Below are 12882 nucleotides of genomic sequence, written 5' to 3' on the forward strand. Positions count from 1 at the left end.
TGATACAAATAAATGATGAAATAACCACAACATGAATTATTATGAAGTCATTACAAAGCATAAGGCAGAATAGCTATTTTTTTAAAAAGTCCTTTAAAAAAATTTTACAAGGCTAATGCTCTTAAAAAAAAAAAAAAAAAAAGGGTATGTCCAAGATAACAACATACTAGGTTGAAATACATTTTAAATCCCTCTAGCAGTTAGACTCATGTAATAAAAATTTTTGCTGTCATCTATAATCCTGGATTTTGCCTACATTCTTCCCCAACTATTTGCTTACAAAAGTACTAAAGAGTTAATAGTATTTTCTAAAAGTAAAAATCATATATGATTAGGGGAGGGAATACTGAACAGAGTTCCACATTGTCCTCATAATAGTGTCTTTGACATTAAATCAGAGGCATTGATATCTGTCATTCTAAAAACATTTTCTAAGCAACTACTATGTACCAGACACTGTGTTAGCTGTGCTCAGTATTGAAAGTATAGTAAAAACCATATGAATTTCAAGTCTTCAAGAAGCTCAGTTTACATCTGCTGAAAGCTGGGCTGTGACATACCACTCTACTGGTAGCCATGAGTATTAGAGGCAGGAGGATCCCAGGACTGATTGTGCTAATCGTCAAGGACTTGATGCCGCTCGCTGTGGCCTGCGGCTCCTGGGCCGGTAGCGCCGCTCTTGGTCGCGCTGACTCGTAGTGTGGAACCGCGGGTCACGGGTGCTCTTCTCCGGCCACAGATTAGCCAAGTGCCGCCGAGGCCATCGGCCCCGAGCCTCCGCCATGGACTTCGAGGACGATTATACACACTCTGCTTGCAGAAATACTTATCAGAGCTTTAATGGAATGGATCGTGATTATGGCCCTGGATCTTACAGAGGGATGGATCGTGACTATGGCCATGGATCCTATGGGGGTCAAAGATCCATGGACTCCTACTTAAACCAGTCATATGGCATGGACAATCACAGTGGTGGTGGTGGTAGGGGTAGCAGCCTATGAGTGATTTTGGAAGCATTCATAGACCTGGAATTGTTGTTGACTATCAAAATAAACCCACCAATGTGACATTTGCTGCTGCAAGAGGAATAAAGAGAAAAATGATATAACCATTTAATAAGCCTGGTGGAACCTTTATCAAGAAACCCAAGCTAGCAAAACCTGTGGAGAAGATGAGCCTCAGCAAATCACCCACAAAAACTGATCCTAAAAATGAAGAAGAAGAAAAGCGGCGAATTGAAGCTCGGAGAGAGAAACAAAGATGCAGAAGAGAAAAAAACAGCGAGAAATATGGAGATGGATACAGAATGGCATTCACATGTTCATTTTGTAAATTTTGAACATTTGAAGAAAAAGATATTGAACTCCATCTGGGAAGTCCTTCACATCAGGAAACATTAGATCATATTCAAAAACAAACCAAATTTGATAAAGTGGTTATGGAGTTTTTGCATGAATGTATGGTAAATAAATTCAAGAAAACATCTATTCGTAAGCAACAGACAAATAATCAAACAGAGGCAGTCAAAATAATAGAAAAGGATGTTATGGAAGGTGTTACTGCAGATGATCACATGATGAAAGTAGAGACTGTTCACTGCGGTGCTTGCAGTGTGTATATCCCTGCTTTACATAGCTCAGTTCAGCAGCACTTACAATCTCCTGATCATATCAAAGGAAAGCAGGCTTATAAGGAACAAATAAAAAGAGAGAGTGTCTTGACTGCTACAAGCATTTTAAATAATCTAATAGTGAAGGCACGATACGAACGTTTTATTAAGGGTGAGAATCCCTTTGAAATTCAAGATCATTCTCAAGATCAACAAATAGAAGGAGATGAGGAGGAAAAGGAAAAGATTGACGAACCTGTGGAAGAAGAGGAGGAAGAAGAGGAGGAAGTGGGGAAAGTAGAGGAAGCAGAGGAAGTAGGGGAAGGTAGAGGAGTGGAAGGAGTGGGGGATACAGAGGAAGGAGGGGATGTAGAAGGAGAGGGGGAAGTGGGGGCAGTGGGGGAAGGAGAGGGAGAAGGGGATGGGGTAGGGGAAGTAGAGGAAGAAGAAGCAAAGGAAGAGCCTGTCGGCTTTTCTGTTGAGCAAGCAGAAGAAAATTAAATATAAGGTATTAGTCAGTTTTAAAAGAAGCTTTAAATTTTGTCCCAATGTGGAAAAGGGTAAGAATTTCAGTAGTTTAAAATATAAGAGTTAACACCCATGTTGCATGCATTCCACACATTACAATTTGTTTTATATAATTTCTAAATGTTTGGCATTTGTTTAGTAAAATTAAGGTAAGACTATTTTAGTTTAGTTTTTATAGCTACCTAACTTAGTTTCAAGAAATTGAATTTTTAAGCTTAATTTTTATTACTTTATTGGTGTTGAGGATAACAGATGTGTATTGTTAGTATGTTTGTTCTAATCATTTGAACTTAAATGCTGCTCTTGGGAGTATATATTCAAGTGTGCATTAATGTATTGAATACTTACCCTAGAACAGATAAGTTAGGCAAGTATTTTGTGCTCTGTGTATTTTTTTACTGCATTGGACATTGAATATAGTAATTTGCGTTAAGATACGCTTAAAGGCTTTTTGTCACCATGTTTCCCTTTGCAGCAATAAAATGTTTTTTACAAAATTTCAAAAAAAAAAAAAAAAGGACTTGATGCCAGGAAAGATGAATTGTTCAATTTTTTTTTAAAGTTACCTTATTCTGAATTCCAGGGCAAGTTATTTCAATTTTATAAACAGACTGTTTCAAATTCAAAGAAATATTGTTTGGGTCATTAGAGTTTTACCTAAAATTTACAGGATTTTTAAAAAGGAATATAAGCAGTCATTTATACTCGTCAGCTTTTTTTGAGGTCAGAATCCACATTGTTATTATTGCTCTACCACAAACTTCTAAAGAATTGCTGATCTAAACTGCTCTTTTATTTTTTTTTTTAATTTGGTCCTAAGCACTAAAATTATCTCACAATTATTTCAAAAAATCCTCTCAGATGGAACACTGTCTGTAGACTACAGCAACAAAATTTCACTTTGCATATTCCATATACACTTTAGGTTTATTCCCAAGTGGTTTTCTGATGCACCATTCTTGAGTATTTTCTTTAGCAATTATCATTCACTCATGTCCCTTCTTGTTTCTTATTATTGTCAAAATGCAAAATGCACTTAGAAACTAAAAACGTAAAAACCTTTGCGGGAAAAGTCTAGCCAATTTCTAATAAGGCAAGTTCATTTCCTCATCTTACATCTACTTTTCTTTGGTTGACATGTGACAGTTTAAAAGTCATCCAGAAATGTGTGGGTTGAGTGACCCATAAAAGACAGAACTGACAGAAGAATGGAAAACATTTGAGAAAACAGAAAATGTGTATTTAACAGTAGTTCCTCCTACAATCCTTCGAATCTAGTATACAAGAGGTCTTTCTATACTTCCTTTAAAGACTAAGACAATGTTCAGCACCATAGAAATACTGTATGTAACACTGTTTTACTAAAAGTAAAAATCAGATACATTTAGGGGAGGGAATACTGAACAAAGTTCCATATTTTCCTCATAGTATCTTTTTAAAACCTTGTATGTTCTCTACTGGATCATACATATTTACATGTAACAGACAAATACTCTTGAAAAGTCTTGAAAAAGACTTTAAAAATATTTCTTCATAAGCAGATTCTTTTGAAAACAGATACTAAAACTAGCAGAACATCTTTGTTTTTTTAAATGAATAAACCATAGGTACAATGAACAACTCACTGTGCCTATGGGGCTCTGGGATTAAGATGGCAAAAGGCATTTCAGCACGGGAGGTACTTTTCTAAAAGATCTGGAAACAAATTAAAGAACAGCCAGTGGTTGTAATGGGAAAAAACAGCCTAGAAAGACATTCTCTATGTAAATCTTCGTCCTCTCATAAAGCATATGAAGAGTATGCTGGAGACTCCTTTACTGCTAACTCAGTATTTAGGCACCCAATTTGCATTAACTTATACCACTCAATTTAAAACCGTTTATTCGAGTTAACTTGACAGAAAGATCGCTAGGACAATGACTGTCTTCTCTGTTCTGCAGAAGACAAATGGAAACTAATTTTTAAACAAATCAACCTTCCACTCTGACTCTAGGGCTACAACAGCTCCACTCCTAAGGTTTGGATCTTCTGGGTCTCAAAGGAGTCCCCACACTTGTTCAGTGAGGTCTCCCCACTTCTGGACAACCAGAATTTCTGTTTCCAGGACACTGCATAATCTCTGAAATCTCCATTCAGCACAAAACTCCAGTACTTTTTATATGCTGGTCTTAAGGAGTCTTGGCCTAAATATGTGCACCTTAGTATCTGCTCAAAGACATTTTTGAGAAAAACAAACAAGACTACTACTTTTAGCTATAACAGAGTAATTGGTACCAGAGTACTTTTCCCACCATGAACAACTATAAAACTGGCTAAATACTTGGCTACATATACCCAGGGCACCAGGACAAGACTCTATAGACCAGGCAAAAAAAAGCAGCTGTCTGGGAGTTTGAGGCTATACAGAGATTTCTGTGACTGCAGAGCAGGGAGACATAGGAAGTCCTGCCTGTCACAGTAGGGAGACCTCACTGATCATCCAGGTATTTTGCTGATACCTCTGAATGGTCAGGCCTTAGAAATGGGACTATTCTAGTCCTAGGGTAAAGGTTACTCTACATCCATTTTAAAAAACTTTATAATAATCCTTTTCAGACTCATTCATTCTACCAAACATTTAAGGAAGAAATTGTACCAGTTCTCTATAATCTCTCCCAGAAGATAAAAATAGTTTTATTCATAATTGCCAAAACTTAGAAGCAACCAAGATGTTCTTCAGCAAGTGGATGAAGAAATAATCATGGTACAATCAGACAATGAAGTATTACTCAACACTGAAAATAAATGTGCTATTAAGCCATAGAAAGACAGGGAGGAAACTTAAATACATATTATTACATAAAAAGAAGTCAATTTAAAAGGGCTGCACACTGTTTGATTCCAACTCTATCACATTCTGGAAAAAGCAAAACTATAGAGACAATAAAAAAGATGAGTGGTTGCCTGGGGTCAGAGAGGAGGAAGCAGTCAGCACAGTTGAGAGTATCTTCAGGGTAATGAAACTATTCTGCAAGATACTACAATGCTGGATACGTGTCGTCATGCATGCGTGCTCAGTTACCTGGTTGTGAATGACTCTTTGCGACCCCATAGACTGTAGCCCACCAGGCTCCTCTGTCCATGGGATTTCCTAGGCAAGAGTACTGGAGCAGGTGGTCATTTCCTCCTCCAGGGGATCTTTCTGACCCAAGGATTGAACCCACATCTCCTGTGTCTCCTGCATTGGCAGGCGCATTCTTTACCATTGTGCCACCTGGGAAGCCCACGTGTCATTATATATTTGTCAAAATCCATAGAATGTACAACATATTTAGAGTAATTAGCCTTAATATAAACTAGGGGCTTCCCTGATGGCTCACTTGGTAAAGAATCTGCCTGTAATGCAGGAGATCCCAGTTCGATTCTTGGGTTGGGAAGATCCGCTAGAGAAGGTGCTAGGCTACGCACTCTAATAATTCTTGGGCTTCCCTTGGGGTTCAGCTGATAAAGAATCTGCCTACAATGCGAAAGACCTGGGTTCAATCCCTGGGTTGGGAAGATCCCCTGGAATAAGGAAAGGCTACCCACTCCAGTATTCTGGCTTGGAGAATTCCATGGACTGTACAGTCCGTGGGGTCACAAAGAGTCAGACACAGCTGAGTGACTTTCACTTTAATATAAACTATGAACTTTGGGTGAAATGATGTGTCAGTATATTCACTGAATGTAACCTGTATCACCCTGGTGTGGAATGTTGATAGTGGAGCCAGTGGAGGAGGCAATTGTGCATACACAGGAGCAAGGGGTAATGGAAACTGTCTTTCCACTCAATTCTGTTAAAAAGACATAATAACCTTTATAAGATTCAATCTGATCTGATAATAAATTTACTGATTGCTAGAATAAAATTCTAGACTAGAGATCTCTTCAAGAAAATTAGAGATACCAAGAGAACATTTCATGCAAAGATGAGCACAATAAAGGACAGAAATGGTATGAACCTAACAGAAGCACAAGATATTAAGAAAAGGTGGCAAGAATACACAGAACTATACAAAAGAGATCTTCATGACCCAGATAATCACGATGGTGTGATCACTCACCTAGAGCCAGACATCCTAGAATGCGAAGTCAAGTGTGTCTTAGGAAGCATCACTATGAATGAACAAAGCTAGTGGAGGAGATGGAATTCCAGTGGAGCTATTTCAAATCCTGAAAGATGATGCTGTGAAAGTGCTGCACTCAATATGCCAGCAAATTTGGAAAACTCAGCAGTGGCCACAGGACTGGAAAAGGTCAGTTTTCATTCCAAACCCAAAGAAAGGCAATGCCAAAGAATGTTCAAACTACCTCACGATTGCACTCATCTCACAAGCTAGCAAAGTCATGCTCAAAATTCCCCAAGCCAGACTTCAACAGTACATGAATCATGAACTTTCAGATGTTCAAGCTGGATTTAGAAATGGCAGAGCAACCAGAGATCACACTGCCAACATCCACTGGATCGTCAAATAAGTAAGAGAGTTCCAGAAAAACCTCTATTTCTGCTTTATTAACTATGCCAAAGCCTTTGATTGTGTGGATCACAACAAACTGTGGAAAATTCTGAAAGAGATGGGAATACCAGACCACCTGACCTGCCTCTTGAGAAATCTGTATGCAGGTCAGGAAGCAACAGTTGGAACTGGACATGGAACAATAGACTGGTTCCAAATAGGAAAAGGAGTACGTCAGGGCTGTATATTGTCACCCTGCTTATTTAACTTATATGCAGAGTACATCATGAGAAACACTGGGCTGGAAGAAGCACAAGCTGGAATCAAGATTTCCGGAAGAAATATCAATAACCTCAGATATGCAGATGACACCACCCTTATGGCAGAAAGTGAAGAAGACCCAAAGAGCCTCTTGATGAAAGTGAAAGAGGAGAGTGAAAAAGTTGGTTTAAAGCTCAACATTCAGAAAACTAAGATCATGGTATCCGGTCCCATCACTTCATGGGAAATAGATGGGGAAACAGTGGAAATAGTGGCTGACTTTATTTTTTGGGGCTGTAAAGATCACTGCAGATGGTGACAGCAGCCATAAAATTAAAGGATGCTTGCTCTTTGGAAGAAAAGTTATGACCAACCTAGACAGTATATTAAAAAGCAGAGACATTACTTTGTCAACAAAGGTCCATCAGTCAAAGCTATAGTTTTTCCAGTAGTCATGTATGGATATGAGAGTTGGACTATAAAGAAAGCTGAGCACAGAAGAATTGATGCTTTTGAACTGTGGTGTTGGAGAAGACTCTTGAGAGTCCCTTGGACTACAAGATCAACCAGTCCATCCTAAAGGAATCAGCCCTGAATATTCACTGGAAGGACTGATTTGCTGAAGCTGAAACTCCAATATTTTCGCTAGCTGATGCGAAGAGCTGACTCATCTGAAAAGACCCTGATGCTGGGAAAGATTGAAGGTGGGAAAAGAAGGAGATGACAGAGGATGAGATGGTTGGATGGCATCACCAACTCAATGGACATGAGTCTGAGTAAACTCCAGGAGTTTGTGATGGACAGGGCAGCCTGGCATGCTGCAGTTCATGGGGTCGCAAAGAGTCGGACATGACTGAGTAACTGAACAGAACTGAGAATAAAATTCAATACTCTTTAAAAGAAGACAACAAAATCTGCAGCTCCAAAAACATAATATCCACGATGTCTACCATACAATAAAAAATAACTGGACACAGAAAGAAGCAGAGAAATATGACCCATATCAGAGTGAAAGTGTTGAACACTCAGTCAATAGAAACCAATTCAGAATAACCCAGATGTTGAATATAGCAGATAAGAACTTTAAAGTAGCTAAAACTTAAAGGAAAACATGATTATAAACGGACTGATGGGAAACAGCAGCAGAGAAATGGAAGCTGTAATAAATAACTAAATAGAAATTCCAGATCTGACAATACAGTACCTGAAATGAAAAATTTACTGGAAAGGTTTAACAGCAGCTTAGAGATGAGTAGAAGAAAGGGTCAGTGGTCATGAAAGTGTATTAGCTGATCAGTCGTGTCTGACTCTTTGAGACCCCATGGACTGTAGCTCACCAGGCTCCCCTGTCTATGGAATTCTCCAGCCAAGAATATTGGAGTGGGGTGCCATTCCTTTCTCCAGGGGACCTTCCCATCCCAGGGATCGAACCCAGGTCTCCTGCATTGTAGGCAGATTCCTCACCAACTGAGCCACCAGGCAATCAACCAATAGAAATCATCCTTTCTGAAGAACAGATATAAAACAGAGAGGGAGGAAAAAGCAGAGCCTTAGTGACCTGTGAGACAATATCAAATATCTAAATATGTGTATACAGAGAAAAAGAGCAAACAGGGATGATAAATATTTGAAAAAGTAGTGGCTAAAAACCCCTCAATATTTTCAAAATCATAATGCATACATCCAAGAAGCTCAGTGAACTCACTACCAACAGACCTAGACTACAGAAAACGTTAAAAGAAATTCTTCAGGCTAGAAAACACACATACACACGAGTATATGTGTATTCTAATCTACTTAAAAGACATATGACCATTTAAAGCAAAAATTATAGCACTGTACTTTGGGATTTATATATATGAAAACAATCACACAAATAACAGTAGAAAGCTGGTATAATATTAACTCTAAATAGACTGTGAAAAGGTGAGAATATAAATTGCAATCCCTAGAGTAACCATTAAGTAAAAAATGCAAGAAAGTCCAGGTGAAAAGTCCATAAAAGAATTAAAATGGAAAATTAAAAATTATTTGATTTTCTGCCAAAGTAAGGCAGAAAAGAAAAAACAGGATAGAAAAACAGATGGGGCAAACAGAAGAAACAGCAAAATTGTAGACCTTAATTCAACTCTATTAATACTTACATTAAATGTTAATAAGGTAAATGCTTCAATTAAAAGGCAAAGATTATCAATCAAGATATAGCTATATATTGTCCCAAAGAGGCAGAGTAAATATAAACAAATATGTTGGAATTAAAAGAATGGGGAAAAAATATCATGCAAACACTAAGACTGCAAAGACTAAAGTAGCTATATTAACAGCAGACAAAAAAAGATTTCAATGAAAGGAGAATTAACAGAGAAAATATGTATTACCTAACTACAAAGCTTCAAAACATTTGCAGGAATTCAACTAATAAACATTTATCTAAGGGAAACTTTTACAATATGCCTCCCCTCAAACCTTGTACACAAATATCTATAGCATTTTTATTCACTAATAGTCAAAAACGAGAAATAGTCTAGGCCATCAATAGGAGAAAGAATTTTTAAAATGCATAATTTCGTATAATGGATTACCATTCTGCAACAAAAAAAGAACAAACTGCTGATACATACAAAAACATTGATGAACTGAAAAAACTTGGATGCAATGAAATATGAATTATATGTCATTTATGTAAAATTTCAGAACAGACAAAACTAATGTGTGGTAGAAAAAAACAAGAACAGTGCTCTGTGTGTGGGAAGGGGCAGGAGTGAACTTTCTGGAATGACTGAAACATTCTACATCTTCATAGATGTGAGTTATGCATTTGTCAAAACTCATTGCAGTGTTATCATTCTGCCCTTTTCTATATGTAAATATACCTTAAAAAAAAAACTATAAATAAACAAAAACCCCATCTAAGTTTCTGAAACTGTTAGGCCAGATGATCATTTTAGGAGGGATCACTGATGCCCTTCATTACATATCTCTCTCAGGATTTATAACTCTAGGGCAGCTATCCAGGGTTTTTGGTTTTTGGAATCTGATAATAGACGTCCTCCCCAGATGGCTCACTTTTTAAACCCAAAAGCTAAGTCTTTTCTATATACAGTAATTTTCAAAGTCAGAATCATTCTCAGCATCACTTTGGTAGATCACATGGAAACTTAATGAAAAGAAGCATGTGGTTAAATGGCCCAAGTGTGCTAATTTGCTTCTTGTTTGGTTCTCCTTCCATAATTATCAACATAAGATACTGAAGAAGTTTCCCATGATGATTAAAATTTAAACAAAATGTATACTTCTTTATGAATCATGAAGCTAAAAAATAAGTCTTTTCATAAATCATAATTGTCCAGTGTTTAAATTTTAATCTAGCCAGGCTTTCATTCTGTCTTTAAGTAGGTGCTCCTATGTCCCCTAGTGGATACAGGTCGATACGGTGTAAGAAAGCCAAGTAATACTGGCTAAGTAAAGGTACATAAATCCTAAATGTCTGCCTTGCCCACAGACTTTTCCAAACCAGTGCCTTACACCATCTAATTTGCTGTAAACAAAGGAAAACATTAACACATCTAACTTAGGCCACACCTATCTGTTCCATGTGTGGTCACGTCTAGGGCCTGGGCTAGCACATACTCCTGGCTTATGACATATGCATGAACAAATGCATACCAATTAGCTAGACATTTTGACCTAACATAATACAAAGGACTCAACATTTCCACTATAAATCTCTATTTTTAGAAATTTATAGCTTAGTCATAAATGTGAACTTTAGAAAAATTTAGGGTGCAAAGATTAGCCACAAGAGGGAAATTTCCCTTCTAATAAATTAAAACACAGTGTGTAGAAAGTCTGATCTGAAACTATTGTGTATGTGGTGCATATACGAGAGAGGGCGAGAAATCCTTGTGCACAGAACTTTTGACAGCCCGGTGTTTAAACTAGGGGTGAGGTACAGGGGTTAGGGTTAAAAGGAGGTATTACTGCAAAGTAATAAAAAAAAGGTCTTTTTCCTCCTCAAATGGTAGAAACTAGGTTCCTTATGGATATTTCCAGTAGTAAGTTCTAAAGATATATTTTCTTTCCCCCAATACACATACATATATGTGGCCACACATGCAGCTAGACACAAATTGGCTTCCAGTCCATTAATATTACAGACAGTAAATTTTCCCCAATTACACCTGAGGCTGACACCACAAGCACAGGATCCACATTAATGGGTTTCCATAGGAGCTGAATATTAATATGTCAGGTAAGGTTCCCTTTTGTGTGCAAGTCTGCTGCCGCTACATGACTATGACAGCAGCAGGCTCCGGAGGTCAACGGAAAGTGAGATGGTTACTCCATACCTTGCCTCCTGCACTGGTGGGACTGAAGACAGGGATCCAAAATACTGCCCCCCAAAACACTCTTACCCCCATTTCCAATTTTATTTTTATCCACAATACTTATTATCATCTGCTTCACATAGGTTTGTTGCGTAAGTTAATAAAATATTTACGTCTTGTTTGCTGCTACATCTTAGTACATAGTAGGCGCTCAACTGTATCGCTGTTTTAATGTGTATTTCCTTGAAAACTGGTTTAATTGAGGATCTCGCTGTGTGTTTTCCATTTAGACTTTTCTCTGCACTCCCCCTTACTAACACTATGCTTCTTAGCACGTGGTAGATACTCAATAAATTAGAACTTGACAGGATAAAGGAAGGAACCCCAGAAACAAATTTGTACCAGTTTTGTTTTTGCATTCTTCTTACTGAAGTTGGAAATTTGGTTTAAGAGAAAGAGTTGCCTTAAAAGGAGGTATTAGTGACATGGAATTGGTTGAAGGCATTATAGTAATACAATTTAAATTCATATTATAGAATTTAGGACTTCCCTGGTGGCTCAGACAGTAAAGTGTCTTGCTTACAATGTGGGAGACCTGGGTTCGATCCCTGGGTTGGGAAGATCCTCTGGAGAAGGAAATGGCAACCCACTCTAGTACTCTTGCCTGGAAAATCCCATGGACAGAGGAGCGTGGTGGGCTAAGGAATCGATTAACAGTAAGCTCAGAAGGTGATATTTAAAAATGAAATCTAAGGTACCCTAACATAACATGTTAAGAATGACCATAGCCACAGGTTCTCTCACTTCAAGCCACCAAATACTCTGGCAAATAGTTTCTGGTAGGTTTCTAGGTTAATAAAGAGTACTGGTTAACTCAGACCTTACTCAGAGACTAATCTCTGATGCTTCTAATTCGAAAAGCTTAGGTATTTTCCTGGAAATTGAGTTAAACTTAAGTTTCTGTCATTTTGAACATGAGCTAAGTATAAGCATCCTTAAAAGAAGCCAAAGAACCTAGGAGATTTGGACCCAGAATGCAAAGAAACCCTCAGGAAGAAAGTCCTGATTTGCCAACTCCCAAGTCAAGACTTGTGAGACTCATTCATGGGATTCCATTTACCACAGACAATCTCATGGTCAACATGATTAGAAAATGATTAGGCACCTCTAGCAGAAAGGTCAAAAAGCAAACCTAGGTATGTACCTTGATACAACTAAACGTTATTTTTAGACATAATCTTTTCTTTAAGGCTCAATATAGTATAATGATTCATTTTCCCCAAATATCTCTATGAGTCATGGCAGAATTGGGCAAAATCAAAAATATTTGATGCATAGAGCAACTACACCATTCATGGACAAGGATTAGGTTACAGAGTTCAAGAAAATACAAATTAGAGAATCTGTAAGAGGGATACAGATGTTCCTAACTCCTCTTTACCAAGTAAAGAATTCTAGGGCATAAGAATTAAACACTGGTCCTTACAGGATCAACTATGCAAGCAAGACCTAAGTGCAAATAATTCATCTTATTCATTCCTCAAACCACCAAGGGGAATATTCTGTTAGAGTAAATCTCAGTTTGGAACTGACAGTTTATTTTAAATAAATTTGGGTTTTAGGGTGAATTAGCAACTCATTTCCATTTTAGTATGAAAGGATTTAATTTTTTTCTGATACT

General features: G+C 37.7%; 1 protein-coding gene and 1 pseudogene across 6 annotated transcripts in view; one reads left to right on the forward strand and one right to left on the reverse strand.

The window, feature by feature from the left end:
- SRBD1 (S1 RNA binding domain 1) overlaps positions 1-12882 on the reverse strand; it is a 244524-nt gene that overhangs the window by 36976 nt on the left and 194666 nt on the right. The gene's annotated exons all lie outside the window — the stretch shown is intronic.
- Positions 676-2218, forward strand: LOC101907083 (DBIRD complex subunit ZNF326-like; annotated as a pseudogene).

The sequence above is a fragment of the Bos taurus genome, chromosome 11, assembly GCF_002263795.3.
Source record: "Bos taurus isolate L1 Dominette 01449 registration number 42190680 breed Hereford chromosome 11, ARS-UCD2.0, whole genome shotgun sequence".
In the NCBI taxonomy this organism is placed as follows: Eukaryota; Metazoa; Chordata; class Mammalia; order Artiodactyla; family Bovidae; genus Bos; species Bos taurus.